The sequence below is a fragment of the Lucilia cuprina genome, chromosome 4 (assembly GCF_022045245.1).
Source record: "Lucilia cuprina isolate Lc7/37 chromosome 4, ASM2204524v1, whole genome shotgun sequence".
NCBI classification, from domain to species: domain Eukaryota; kingdom Metazoa; phylum Arthropoda; class Insecta; order Diptera; family Calliphoridae; genus Lucilia; species Lucilia cuprina.
This window is the reverse complement of record NC_060952.1, coordinates 100,285,343-100,300,867: the sequence shown is the minus strand read 5'-3', so window position 1 is coordinate 100,300,867 and position 15,525 is coordinate 100,285,343. Positions and strand designations below refer to the sequence as shown.

The 15,525-nt window shown below is 25.6% G+C and overlaps 1 protein-coding gene across 7 annotated transcripts in view; it reads left to right on the top strand.

Annotated features, from left to right (window-relative positions):
- Positions 1–15,525, top strand: part of LOC111690256 — a 76,390-nt gene that overhangs the window by 19,364 nt on the left and 41,501 nt on the right. For 6 of the 7 annotated variants that reach the window (XM_046949619.1, XM_046949617.1, XM_046949614.1 and 3 more), the window contains one exon: positions 13,262–13,318. The exons of the other annotated variant lie outside the window; for it this stretch is intronic. The gene's annotated coding sequence lies outside the window, so the exon portion shown is untranslated. The remainder of the gene's footprint in view (positions 1–13,261; positions 13,319–15,525) is intronic. 7 annotated transcript variants of the gene reach the window in all.

Here is a 15,525-nt window from a genome sequence, read left to right as displayed (position 1 = left end):
TTTCAAAAAAATTATATTAATTTGCTGAAAAGGGTATACAAAGCTATTTTGGGTTTTAATGGATCAGCGGAAATTTTGGCTTTGATTCCCGACGTATAAATATTGTTGCTCTATTTCCTTTAAATTTGCAAGTTAAGCTATTTGGTAAATCGTATATTCTTTTTTTCTATTGAATTTAAAATGAAAATCTTATTCAAAATGTTCTCTAATACAAGCAATAACAATAAACTAACAGAAATAATAAAAAACCAACACCTCTACATAAAAAGGTCTCAGGTGATTGATATTGAAGTTAGAGCCGAAAAAATAAATTATAAAACTCACAACCAATAACCAGGTACTATACAAATAAAAAAACGCATACCAAAAAACCCCCAAAGAAAATAAAAGAGGAAGAGACACAGGAAATAAAACCTATTGTGCTCGCAAAGAAGAATTATACTTCGAAATTGTACCTTTAAACCACATTCAATATATTCAAACCACATTTTTTATAAACATTGGAATAATATACCTTAATAAAAAATGTTGGTAAAGTTTTTGTCGAACTTTTCTTTAGTATTTACATATATATTTACTTAAACTATTGTTATAAAATATTCTTATTTAACTAACATTTCTTTTTTGAATGTGTAGTGTTTAAGGATCCAGAAATAAAAAATGAATCTACGCATTGGGAATTTTCTTCAATATACTTTTGTATTGAGTACAAGATTTGAAAGCTGATAAAAATTATTCAAGTGTGAAGATGTAAAGGTAAAAAAGCTGTGATAACAAACTCTGCTTATATTGATTAGTGTCATATACATTTGATTGTGTTCTATAGATACTTGTTATGTGTAACAACGATGATGAATACAGACATTTTCATTTGAATGTATAATCTGTGAATAATCAAAATTATTAGTTTGGAATTATAACTATATTTTCTAGTTGAAAATTTAATAAAATTTTCCATAATACTTTTGGAGTGTAAATTAACGATGTTGCTTGAATTAATTGTTAAATTTTTTATTTCATTATATTTCTCTTTCGAATTCTATTAATTTCTATTTTCTAATTATTTCAATTTCGAAATAAATTGATCTTCTTATTTATATTATTGAATCAGTAGATAATTTTTACAACATTCAATTCAAAAGATATGACCCATACACCAAAAATATAAAAAATACACAAAATATAAACTGATTTACACTTAGATAAACAAAAGGGAAATACTAAATAAAAAAGAACATTTTGTTTCTAAACAAAGAAAAAGAATGTAAAAAAAAACGAACAAAAAAAAAATTACCCAAAATTGTTGGGGAAGGATATTACAATATTAATAACAAACAATTGACAAACAAAGACCAAAAGAGGCAGAGCTAACGGAAAAAGGCAAACAAATCGTTAACAGATACAAATTTTCATAACAAAATCTCTTAAAGACACTTAAATACCATCAATCAAATTGTGGGCAAAAAAAAAAAGGAAAAAAAAAAACAAGAAAAACTTACTATTGTTTTTTCACGCACTGCAAATGCTTAATGATAAAAATCTTGATAATTTTTCACTTGGAAAACAGCCTATGATGATTCATTATCAATGTCCATTGATTTAGACACAATGACACTTAATTATTGAACATGATTAAACAAATGACAAACACTTAAAGCAAAAATAAATGGGAAATGTGAAGTAAAGCAAAACGAATCGATATGAAACGAATATGAAAGCAGGGTCATTACAATCATGGTAATGATAGGGATGATGATGACGATAACGATAACTCTGATGATGTCGATGAGAAGGACAACGTTGAGACGATATAAGATAATAAAAATAATAGAAATGAATTTGATTTTCTGCTTGGTCACGCAAAGAAGCAACAGGCCAAAACCATCAAACCACCTACCACTACATATACACTTAAACTCCTATTTACATGAGTTCTTATACACATACATATATATTCTGATAATTTTTTAGTTTGTTTTTTTTTTTTCAATATAAAATAAAACACTTTTCTTAAGAAACTGCTATTTCTCAAAAGCATAAAACTCTAATAAGTTTTACTTATTTACTTTAATAGTGTCATAAGTCAAATATTTACTTAATAATGTTATAATATTATATTTATAATATATATTATAATATTTTGTTTAAAAGTGTGTTTTCTTAAAACAGTAATTTTTAAGTTACAACATTTTAAAAGTAACTAAGCAAAATTTATATAAATACGTATGTAGGTGTTTCTTATACATAAATAACTATTTTCAAGGAATTTTTTCATTTCTTTTTCAATATTAAAACGACAAGTACTTGATTTTTATGTAAATCTTGAGACGCCTAATCTATAATTACTTAACAACTTTTCTTTTCCTTTCTTTTATTCCACGTTCCTTTGTTTTTGTGACTTTTTGTTGTAGTTATTTTTTTATTAATACAACATTTTAATTTCTGTAGACTTATCTTTACTTTATTAAATTCTCATTTCCAGTAATTTTTAGCTCTATTAGAAACTCAAACGTTACACAGTGTTTCATTTTTTTGTAAATATAATATTAAGTTAATCATAATAGACCTTAGGAAAAGCATATAACATTAAAATTTCAGTTTTCATAATGCTGTAGGTTTATTTAAAGGAAAAACATTGAAATTATTTTTTTGTGTTCTCCTTATTGTGTCAAGTGTCCTGATAATGAGTAGAAATCATAAAAAAAAATCATCTTTATGAAAACAAACAAATCTAGATTAAATAATGTGGCAAAAGAAATATTTAATATATTGTTCATGGCACCGTCATCAACATCTTAGTCACGCTAATTTTATTTTAAATGTTTTGAGGGGAAAAAATGCAGAAATGTAAAAAAAATATTAAGAATTAACATTTTTAATTCGTTTTGTTTTTTTCTTTGAAAATTTTGGATATTTCTTAAATGTGTTTTTAAATTAATGGTCAAATGTTTAGATAAAAATTGTAATTAAAAAAATATTTAAGTTATGCTTTTATTTAAAAAGGTTATGCAGATTGTTAATTTTATGTATTAATTTTCATTTAGGTAAGAATGTTTCAAATATAAAATTATATGTTTTATTTAAGTGTAGATCTTTAGGAAATCTTAAAAAGCTAAAATTAGTTTAATTAATATAAGTTTATTTTTCATTGAATACCACTTTATGCAAACTTATACTGACCACAGCATATTTCACAATTTTGTAACGTAAGCTTTATAACTTTTATAAAACTTTTTCTTAATCTGAAAGCTGTTAAATTTATTGTTATTTCCTTTAATTAAAAATATTACGCCTAAATATACACACAACAAAAAAACGAGAGGGCAACGAATAAAAAATAAAATTAACAGTATGAAAAAACATTTGTCATTCCCGCACATTTCCAAAACAAACCAGAGGGAGGAAAATAAACAGTTTTCATCAAAATTTACTTACAAACATGTTTGCTATAAATAAACTAACTATATGAAAATTACATAAATACATATGCATATATATTTATACATGCATATATCATATACTTATACATATGGCCTCAAAAGTGTCCATACACGCATACATAAACACATTTGCAGACATAGCTGTAAAATGACAAATGTTTTTTTTAAAGATAAGCTGGTAAAAACATTTTCTTAAATAGGTTGGCATTTAATTTTAGGACCTGAAGGCAAATTCTGGCATTCGATATAGATCGAAATCTTAATAGAATTTAAATAAATATTAGAAATTTCGTTTGCTTCGCTAGGATTAATTATGAACTGATATATTTCGATTAATATAAAATTTGTTTATGTCGATTTTGTGTCATGAACCCACAAGACATTTTCTGATAGGGGCTTTATATACGAGATAGGGATAATTATGGCCCGATCGTCAAGATATTTTTTTGAAAGATGCCAGTTATGAGTTATGATGTATAAACGTTAAAGCCATATGGTTTGATTGCCATAAAATTTGATTTTGGTTTGGTTTTATAGTTTGCAGGTAGAACTTTTTATCTAAATCTAGAAAAAGTAAATAGGATTTTTTAACACACAATTTTTTGAAGTCAACTTATGTATATCATATAAATACACAAACACATACACATAAATAAAATTAAATAAAATATAAATACATACATAAATATGTAAAAAGTTTTACCTTTATAAAACACATATTTAATGAATGTATGTATATTAGTTGTATTGTAGTTATACATACATATGTGCGAATACATTTAAATCTACCATGTATGTACGTATGTTTATAAATAATTTTTCTGTTAATCTGTGACGAAAAGCGACATACTTAATTTATATTAATTTTTCATATTTCTCCTTTTTAAATATAAAATATTTGTATATGACTTTTAAATGCTTAAAGGTACAATAAAACTACAACTACAACATACACATATTTGTATTTATATTTAGTTTATATTTTGTATGTATTTTTCATAAAAAAATAAAATATTTCATAATACCATAAAACAAAAAAATAAAAGATAAAACATACACACAACAAAACGCAAAAACAACAAAAAATATTAAAATATAAAATATTTTCAACACTTAAAAAACTTTTTATTCTGTTGCTGGTGCTGCTGCTACTGCTGCTCTTGTTAAAATATTAAAGCTTAAGGGCATATTTGTTATTTTAAATGCAAAACAATGTTCAGAGTTTGCCAAACCCAAAACAGGGCAGGAGGGGATAGTAAACAGGGATATTACGAAAAAATATGCAAACTCACAGCAAAAAATCTAACAAAAGAATAAGAAGATTCAATAATTTAAAAAAATATACATATTTTATATTTTGCTAAAAACAAATGTTACCACTTCAAGCAGAATGACAAGCCAAAGGAAAAATCTGCTAAAAACGAAAAAAATAGGAATGTAACATTTAAATTTATGCTTTTATTTTATTAGAGTATTTATTCATCTTTTGCTACGGGTTGGTTGCTTCGTTGGCTGATGTTTGGAGACAAACATGTGTGACTTTAAAATTATTTATGAATGTGTAGTTTAATATTTTTGTATACTTCAAGTAACTAAAAAAAAGGAAAGGCAATACATGCCCAAGGAATATGATAAAATTTTGCTTATTTTATGTTTGCAGTTTAATATATAGAAAATAAAAATATTTGTTTGTTTTCATAACCAACAATAAAAAATTGATTTACATACACACGCATGGAGACAAGTGGTTGACAAAAAGAGATCATGCCTTATGCACATCTCAGACATAATCTGATGTTTTTAAGTAAAATCCATTTATTGATAATTTTTTTTATTGATCTTAGACAACTTAGCTTATTTCTGTCGATATTTTATAGTTAAGTTTGGCGACCTCTTGCGTATAACACAATTTCACATTTATAAATACTTAGAACTATACTGGTGCATTTGATATTTGCTATAAATATTAGATGTATTATTACCAGTGACTGACATCAGTTCTATGTAAAAAAAAAAAAACTTGTGTGAGTTCCAGACACAAGCGTATTTTGTACACAAAAATATGCCCCTGAGTTATACGAAGAAAAAATGTATTGAACAAATATAGGAGTAAATGTTCAGCTTACTTTTAAACTTATAAGCTAGTTAAAGATTTACCCCCGTTTTCTCAATATGTGATTATTTCTTTTCTCAAAGATAAATTGACAGCTTTTATATAAAAACTATTTTAATCTGTAGTATATCTACTGGTTAAATGATAATCGGTATTTGAGATAATAGCTGTTATTCTTATTATAATTATATATGTTTATGTTTATATTTAAAGTGAAGAAATTCTGTCAAATTTTTATGTTTTTCAACTGTTTGTAAGAAGGAATAAAAGAAAATGTTTTTCCTCTTAGATTATCATGAACAGTATAGTCTAAAATGCATTATAGACTATACTCTGAACTTTAATTTGGAATTATTTTTAACTGTAGCATATTTGATACAATGTCAGACATGTTTTATATCATATCCATGGTGTTTGCAAGGAATTAAAGGTCCGTATTTTCGTAATTTCTCTCTAATAAAATGGAAAATAACAAAAAAGAAACATGTTTAAATAAAAACTAACTTATTAGTTCGGGCAGTAGCATCCGCAGCAAATAACGTCACGCTAGAAATAGATCCTTCGCGTATCCGACAAGTCCTTCCAAAATATAAGATGTTGTGTTATAACTATAAGTACTTTTAGTTGTAGTTAATGGATTAATACCCACCAAATTGTTTATTTTTGATAAATTGTAAATTTGTTCTTATATACCCATTTATGCCTATGATTCATCTTAAAATTTAAAGAGTTTAAATATATTGTTATTAATTTTGCACAAAAAATATGATTTAAACCAATATGCTGTATTTTTAAATTGCAGCAACAATTCTCTCTCCATCATTCTAATGCAAATCATGTTAAATCATTAACATTCTGGCAAATGATTTTTCGAATTTTCGAAACTTTCATTTTAGTATAAAAACAAATTGAAGCTGAATATTTTAAACTATAATCTTTATCTGCAATTTTTATCTTCAATCTCCAAACACTGTTCATTAAAAACAAAATACTTTTGTTTTTATTCATTTGAAGCAATGTTTTCCATATAAACTCAAAAGGAAAAAAATCTCTTTACGGAATTTTCAACATTGCAAGGCGCAACAGAAAAATGGGGAAACAGGGTAACCGGTTTGTTTACTTTGTATGGATGTTGTTACTTAAAAAATGTTGCTTTGTTGTTGGCATAAGTTTAAGTTTAAAGTATTTTTTGAATATCCGTTTGTTGTGTAAACACAACACACACACATACATATATATGTATGTAATCGTGAAAATAAGTACATACATAAATATATAGCATGTACAAAATATATATATAATATATATATATATATATATATAATATATATATATATATATATAATATATATATATATATATATATATATATATATATATATATATATATATAATATATATATTATATATATATATATATATATATAAATATTTGTATATTTTTCATTGCTGTTTTTTATACTTTTTTTATTTTCTTCTTTTAAAAAGTCATTTGCTTTTGATGTTGTTTCATTTGCATTTCTACTTGTTGTTGTCGTCGTTGTTTTTGGTGCTGTTATTGTTTTTCTCAGAGATTTTTTGTTGTTATTTTACATATTTACTGTTATTCCACCCTAAAGGTATGTTAAAGTGAAATATGTTGGAGAAAAACTGTTTGAATTTCAGTCTCTCTTTCTCATCTCTTACTTGTCTCTGTTGGTAAGAGTTTTTATATGTTTGTTTTTTTTTGTTGCTGTTGAACATACATACCATCTTTGTTTCAGTTGTTGCTATATCTGTATGAAAGAAACAATGTGACAACAAACAAATAATGGCACATTTAAATTTATGTAAATTCCAACAAAAAATATCAAATAAAAAGAAAAATTTATATAAAAATAAATACTTTAAAGTTTTTTTTTACTTTATGATGGAAATAAATATGTATGTAATAAAAAAGTGAAATTTTATTGTTGCATGCATATATTTTTTTGTGTTTTTTTGCTTAAATCAGCAAGAAATAAAATTTTCTTTAATTTACAAAAAGACTCTCAATATTGTAAACAATGGAATTTTTATTTTGGGGCACCTCATGCCGTATGAATAATATAGGCAATTTGTTATAAAATAAAAATAACTCATACGACCAAGTCATTTTAAGAATTTCATGTAGGAATACCTCTACATCGATAGGTATTAATGTACTGAAAGGTCCTTAGTTCTTTACCAGCGATTGAAAATCCAGACCTCACTATAATATGTGAAAAATAAAATATCTTTGATTATTTTGAAATGGGTCTTAAAAATTCCGTAATTTTAAGCTGATTAAGGGAAAATAATTTTACAATTTTTGTAGAGTATTTTTGGTCTACAAAATAATTTTTTCTTGTGGACTGCAGAGACATATGATTTTCGCTTTTTATCGAAATATGTAGGGGTTAAAATTGTCATAGTAGTTTGGCGTTTGGTATGGTCCATTTTAGAATTTTTAGGATTATTTTAAAAATGATTAAAATTTTAAAAATTTTAAAATTATTAAAAAAACGTTTTGAGTTATGGGAAGAGTCTAAAAATTTATTATTTTTACCACAATACGCTCAAAATTACGGAATTTTTGAGAAATTGAAAAAAAGTTTATCAAATTTTGTTAACGAAACAATAAAATAGAAACAAAAATAATTATCAAAAGTTAGATGTGCCAGCTAATTAAATATGAGTATAATGGCACTTTCCGCAGAAACATTCATCTAAATTCTATTTAAAAAATTGTATTGTCTGTTTTCTATTTTGTTCAGCTGTTGTTTTCCAAAGCAAAAATAAAAACAAAGCAAAAACATTTCCATAAAACATGTCTCGAATAGTAAGAACAACATACGTGTATACATTTGTAAATGTAAAGTAATATAAATTGTATATGTGTGCGGTACAAACATGTAGTGTTTACATTGTTCTTCAATTTATTATACGTGAACATAAACAACCTGTTACCTGAGTAAAGTAATGTAAACATTAGCATCAACAAAAAAAAAAAAAAAAAACGAAAGTAAAATCTATTCTATACAAATGTTTAGCAGCCAAAACAGTTATACATATGTATGTATACGAGAATAAACACAAAAGTAACTTCTAAATTTAAAAATTTAAATATTATATTATAAAGTTGAAAGCTGACGGTTAGTTCGTTAGTTAGTCCTTAACCAAACTGACGGTTATTATTATTTACCTTTTATATAAAAACTTTTCAGTATACCCTCGTTTATTCACCTACTACACATGTATATGCATGACAAACAAACAAACAACTTCATATTTAGTATGAGTAACAGCAGTGACTGACTGGGCATTAAGTACCATACTGACCCACATGTAAAATTAAATATATTTTAGTTTCATTCTATGCGTCTGCACAAATTTACACAACCATTCATCTAAACATTCATACAAACATGTATGCATGAGCACTATTTCTTACGTATTACATATTTATATACATACATACATACATACATACATACATACATACATACATACATACATACATACATACATACATACATACATACATACATATATATGTATGTATATTGTAGTAAAAGTAAAAACTTTTCATTCTCATAGTTTATTTGTTGGTCCATTCTTGTTTTGTTTACTATTTGTTTTTACTTAAACTAAAGGGATCTAATGCTGCACTGCAGTAACTTTCCGGTTTTTAATTTTCGTGTGTGTGTGTTTCTTGTTTTTTTCTCTTCTGGATATTGTAGCCGATAAAGGAACTAGACAAAAAAGTTGACTTTGTTATCCTTTTCTCTTAACACATAAACAACATCATATGAACAACCAAACACACTTACATGCGTACAAATACACATACTTGCTAACTATTCTATTCTAAAATGATTTTTGTTAGTATAAAAATGAATAATAAAAAATCTTGAAAAATAAAAAAAATCTATTTACATAAAAACAACAGATGAATATGAGTTTTTACTACAACGTTTATTACATAGAATCCAGCATGGCATGTATTTGTGAGTGTGAATGTCTGGTTTACTTTCATTTATTCCCTCTTAAATAGACAGATAAAAAATCCCTAGCTTTTATACAAATGCATATACATATGTATGTATGTTTGTTGTGTTCAACAAAAACATCATAATAATTCATATGCAATATGCTTTGAAATTTTATTGTATTATTTATTAGGATGACTTCTATTTTAGAGATTATTTATTAGATATACACATATAAAAACTCAAGAATTTAGATTTTTAAAATAAAATAATAAAGAAATTTATAATTTTTTAATATTTGATTTTAATTTTTGAATTTTCATTTTAAACTTACCATTTTTAGTGCCACTCTAATGTTCATTTTATGAAAATGTGAATTTGTGTACTTGTCGCATTAGCCATGTATATTTGTATATATAAATGATGATAAAATTTTTTGTCGTTCTTTTACTTTTCAGATGACATTAGAGCAATCTTTTGTACTGTTTCTTTTTTTTGTAGTCTCTAGTTATTGTTCTGTAAGCTGCAACTGAATAACATTTGTTTGTTACTTTAATACAAAAAGCATACCAAAGTATAAACAATTTTTAATTATATTACATTGTTGACATTTTGAAAGGATTCTCTCATTGCATTCATAATAAATGGCATAGAAACGTTGTGTACAAAATGTCAATTTAACTCGATTTTGATATTCAATAGGCTTATTAATGATTTATATTATTATAAGCTAAATAAATATATAAATGTAAAAACTATCATAATTGTTGTGTATTTTTTATATTTTAATGACTTTTCAATACACAAATTTTAATAATATATACGTATAAATTCTTTTATATGTACATACCTTTAATAAACTAAATTTTATAAAAAAAAAACATGTAGGAAAGTATAGTCTGGCATGTCCGACCATATAATACCCTATACAATGAGTATATTTTTAAAATGTTTTATTTTTCATAAAGAAACTTTTATATTGAATTTTACCTTAATTTCAAAGTTTTTAAGCAATTTATTGATAAAAAATCTAAATAAGGCTTTATATAGGTCAAATATGGGCTGATCCTCCGTATATTTTGGAAAAAGATATATTAAAAAAACAGTTAGTTTTGTTGAGTTTCATTGCGATAGAAATGCTTAAAAATCAAGACGTTTAAGACATTTTTGAAGGGGGGTTTGTATGGGGGCTAAGGTCAAATAAGGGCCGATCATTACCAAAATCTGCAGTGTCATTTATACTTATATAAAACTTATTTGTGTTATATAGAGAGATAATAGAATATTTGACGTAATTATGGCATAAAAAGTCCAAATTGGAAGGTACAGTAGTATGGGAGCTAGGTGAAATAAAGGACCGATTTTAACCATTTTCAATAGGTTTTGTCAATGAGAAACAAGCTTGGTCCAAATTTCATCAAATTATCTTGAAAATTGCAAGCTGTACCTTGCGCACAAGGTTTATATGGACAGCCAGCCGGACAGACGGAGGGACATGACTTAATCGACTCAAAAAATTAATCTGAATCGATCGGTATACTTTAAGGTATTGGACCAATATTTTTGTGTATTACAAAAATCAGCACAAACATATAATAACCTCCCCACTATAGTTGTGTAGGGTATAAAAATTTATACATTTATCTCTGTAGTTTTTATATTGTCCTAAATAGTTAATAAAACTGGCTATTATTAACAAATTCGGTTATAAAATGCTCTATGACTACATAGCTCAATAACTCCCTAGTGTAAATCTACGTAAATAAATAGGTTAGTGTCGGTTAAAGGCCAAAGGAGGCGAAAGCTAAATGAAAATGAACCAGAATTAAGGAACAACTAAATGAATTTCATATATGTTCAGTCTCTTATGAATGACTAAACACATCACACCCAATACATTCATATTAACACAAAGATATATTACACACATATACACTCACATAAAATGACACATATTCTTACATGTAAAGATGAACGAAAAGACAATATCAGTACAATGAGTAAACAAAACACATTGATTAAACTTTACTCTTGAAAATGAAGAAAAAGTAGAATGAATATTATAAAAATGTCTGTATATAAAAAATAGTGAAAAAAGATATTTTATTTAAGCTTTGCATAATGGGATGAATAGGTTTAAATTTGTTAAAGAGTATTGAGTATTATTGGTTGTGAGTTAGAATTCCGCTAGAGATTCTGTTTTGGCTAAATTATATTTTATTCACTTTTTATTCGTTTTGGTTTTTTCTCCACTTTTTGTAATTATTTGCCATAGTGTGCTAAAAGTTGTAACTAAATTGATACATCAACATATGTGCGTTTATATGTGTGTAAATGTTTGATGTATTTGTGGGAGTTTGTTTAGTAAATTGTATATATATGCATGTAAGTAATAAAAAATGTTTGCTTAAATGAAATTTTTATTCAATTGGACTCAAGAGATATACTTTATTTATACCAGAATCAACAAACAACAAAAATATGGTGAAGAAAATCAAAAAGGAAGGAAAGACAGCAAGAAGAAAATATAAATAGAAAACAACTACATATATGTACACATAAAACAAGTAATAGTATTAAATTCCTCTATACCGAATCTTATATGCCCAGCATACAAGCTTGTGTTCTAAATTTATGATAAATTTTAGAAAATGATCTTGTTTGTCAACTTATGGTTTCATAGCTCTATCCTTTTTTAATTTATTACCAAGATTTAGTGATTTATGCTGATTTTCAGGATAGGGGTTTGGATCAATGCTCTAGAGAATTCGAAAAAGTAGGGACAGGGTGAGTTGAGAAATGATCTTTGTAGAGAGATTTTGGTTTCTCTAAAATTGATATTGTTAGTTTTGGTAATATGTGTACAAATTGCATCTAATTGTCTGAGAAATTGTATGATAATAATATGTTTATGGATTAACATTACTTATTGGTCGATTATATATGGCAACCGTTGAGTTGTCAGCTTTAAAATAAGATAATGTTTTAAGACTAGAAATGACTCAAACGAAAACGGGTATAAAAACTACACAAAACAAGTAAGAAAGTGTACAGACAGACATGCCTTAACCGATTTAATTGAATAGTTTTTTGCGTTACAAACATCAGCACAAACCTAATATACCCTTTCCACTAAAGTGGTGTATAAACAGAAAACATGTAACAAAAACACATAAAATTGTGTAGCATTGTATTCTACTGTTTGCTTGCTAAAAATTTTCTTTTAAAAAAGAAGGAAATTACAAACACTTCATTTTATCCAGTTTTATATTAAAAAAAATAAATAAGAAAAGTTGTATAAAAAACTCAATAAACGATGAGGAAATGGAAACTAATGATGATTGTTTAAAAGATTATAAACTAATCTCTACATGGTCTTACTGCCAATTAACTTTTAAGTATGTTAGAAAAAAAATACAAAAGCATTCTGTGAAATAAGATGTTGTTTAAACATGAACAAAACTTAATTTAAAAAAAAAATTTCCATATGACATCTCCTGCTAAAGAATGTTGAAGTTTTTGTTTGACATTTGACTTAGAAAGATTGTTGTGTGTACGTGTTTAAAATATTAGTTCTGGTTTTGGTGTGAAAGTTCAAATGTGAATAAATTAATAAATCTTGTTTACATAAAAAATCTATTTAAAATCACTATTACGTAATAAAAGACATGTTTGTGGTATGTAAATATTGTTTAAAAGTTTGTTTTTTGTTATTTCAGATAAAACTACAACATACACAAATTTTAAATTTGCTAACAAATTGCTGAATATCACTGGTAAGTGTTTCTTCTACAAACATTTTCATCATTAATACATATGTGCTGTAATTATTCTGTTTAATGTATGTCAATCATAGATTTGACTCATTTGTAAATTAATTGATTCAATTTCCTTAATATCTGGGGATAATTATACATTTGTAAGTTAGAGAGTGTTTAGATATAAGTAAAAATTTATTTTATTCCAAGAAATAAAAAAAATATTACAAATTAGGTTAGAGAATATAAATTATACATTAGTCTTTTTTAAGTGCTAAATAATTTCTCTGCTAGAGAATATAGGAAATAAATATTTTAGCTGAAATATAAAATGAGTTAAATAAATAAGGTCATAAAGTACAAAATTAAAAAAAGAACCATTGTCTATATATAGTTGACCGGTAACAAGTAGAAACACTCTTAACGTACAAATATATGTGTATCAAAATTTGATAAAACAATAAACGATTTTTAAGTTTTCTAATTACTAATTTTAGATTTATTAGATTTGTATTTTAGGTCTGTTTTCTTTACATACTTATTAAATGTTCTTTAAAATTCTTGGCATATTTTATGCTACCATCTTTTCGGTTCTCTTCTCATGCCTTGAAATTTTCTTCTGTGGAATTGTGTAAGCATGTAAAAGGGAATGTATGTACTACACTGTACTCTACCAGTCATACAAAAGAGTCGTTAAAACGTACTCAATAAATGTCTTAATGTCTGTTGAATCTGGCACATACACGTACTTATCTCGATTTATGTTGTCTGTATATGTAACCGACGGACTAACTCAAACAATAAAGACAACAAGGGGTTTTCAAATACAGCTACTTGGCAAAATAAAAAAATATATTTATATTCCTTTTTTTACTCTAAGGCCTTAAATATTTTTATATTTCGAATGAGTGGAAATTCAAAAAAGAAAAAAAACATTATTTCTCCATTTTTCTACATATATACATATTTTTGTGTTAATACACTTGTTCTTGCATTTGTATTTGGTAATGATGTGTGTAATACATTCTAATTACATTTTAATGGTTTTTGGCAGATTTTATTTTTATTTACACATTTATGTATTTTTTTGGTTCCTCTTTTTATTGGGCTGGTTTGTATGTTAAAATATCATTATCGTCGTCATCATCATCAACACACATGTATTCTTAAATATCATCGGTATAAACATGACAGTCTATTTATTTTTCATAGTTGTGTAAAGAAATGGAAGCCAGAAACCTTAAGATGGCAAAAACAAACAAAAAAAAGCGAAAATGTTAAGATAATATAAGAAAATAAATAAATAAATGGTTTATGTTTAAATAATGGGATTTTAAGTATTTATCAAAGAAATTAATGATAACGTTTAATAACTTCCTTTAAACAAACGATTGTTTGCGTTACAGGCCAAATAGAATTTTGGTTGAATTAATGTGAGATTTTATTATTTTTTGTTTGTGGCTGTTTGTATAAGTGGTTTTTATACTTGTATTTGGTATTAATTAACGTTATTTAGTTGTTTGTGTTTGTTTTATTTACTTATGCAACCTGGGCTCACGTAACAACGTTGATTTTATATAGTATTTTTTAATATATACTGTCAAATTTATTAAATTGTTTAAGATCCTGGTATATTTATGCGAATTGAACTCCACAGATCTTTTCGAAATTATCATCATCGTTTAATAAATATGAGCATCAAGGAATAGGGACTCTTTTATTGATAATTTTTCTCAATTAATTTTTATACCATTCACCTTGGTTAAAATTTTTATAATATTATTCCCAATATGTCCGCAAATAATAAAGATATGAGCAAAAATCTGACACAACATCTGAAATTTTCATAAAAAATTTACTTCTATTGTGCATTCTTGGACATTTACAAAAAATAGCATCTTATTGTAAACTTGAACTGTGAGTAAATGAGAACCTTTAAAAAGGGACTTTCCGGTATTTGTTTACTGTTCAAAATGTATTTTTTTGAGTTTCCTATAACATAGAACATAAAAACATAAAATTAAGCATGGGATATGTGATAATCTATATTAGTGGACTCTTTGGTATTTTTCAAAAAGTACTTTTGGAATTTTCTATTACATTGATCCTAGGAAAATGAAATAAAGCTTATTCCCCGCTATATGTTATTTGAAACGTATAATCAGACATATAAATGGCATTATGATAGAATGAAAATCTATAAAAGTGATTTTTTGAAACTTTTT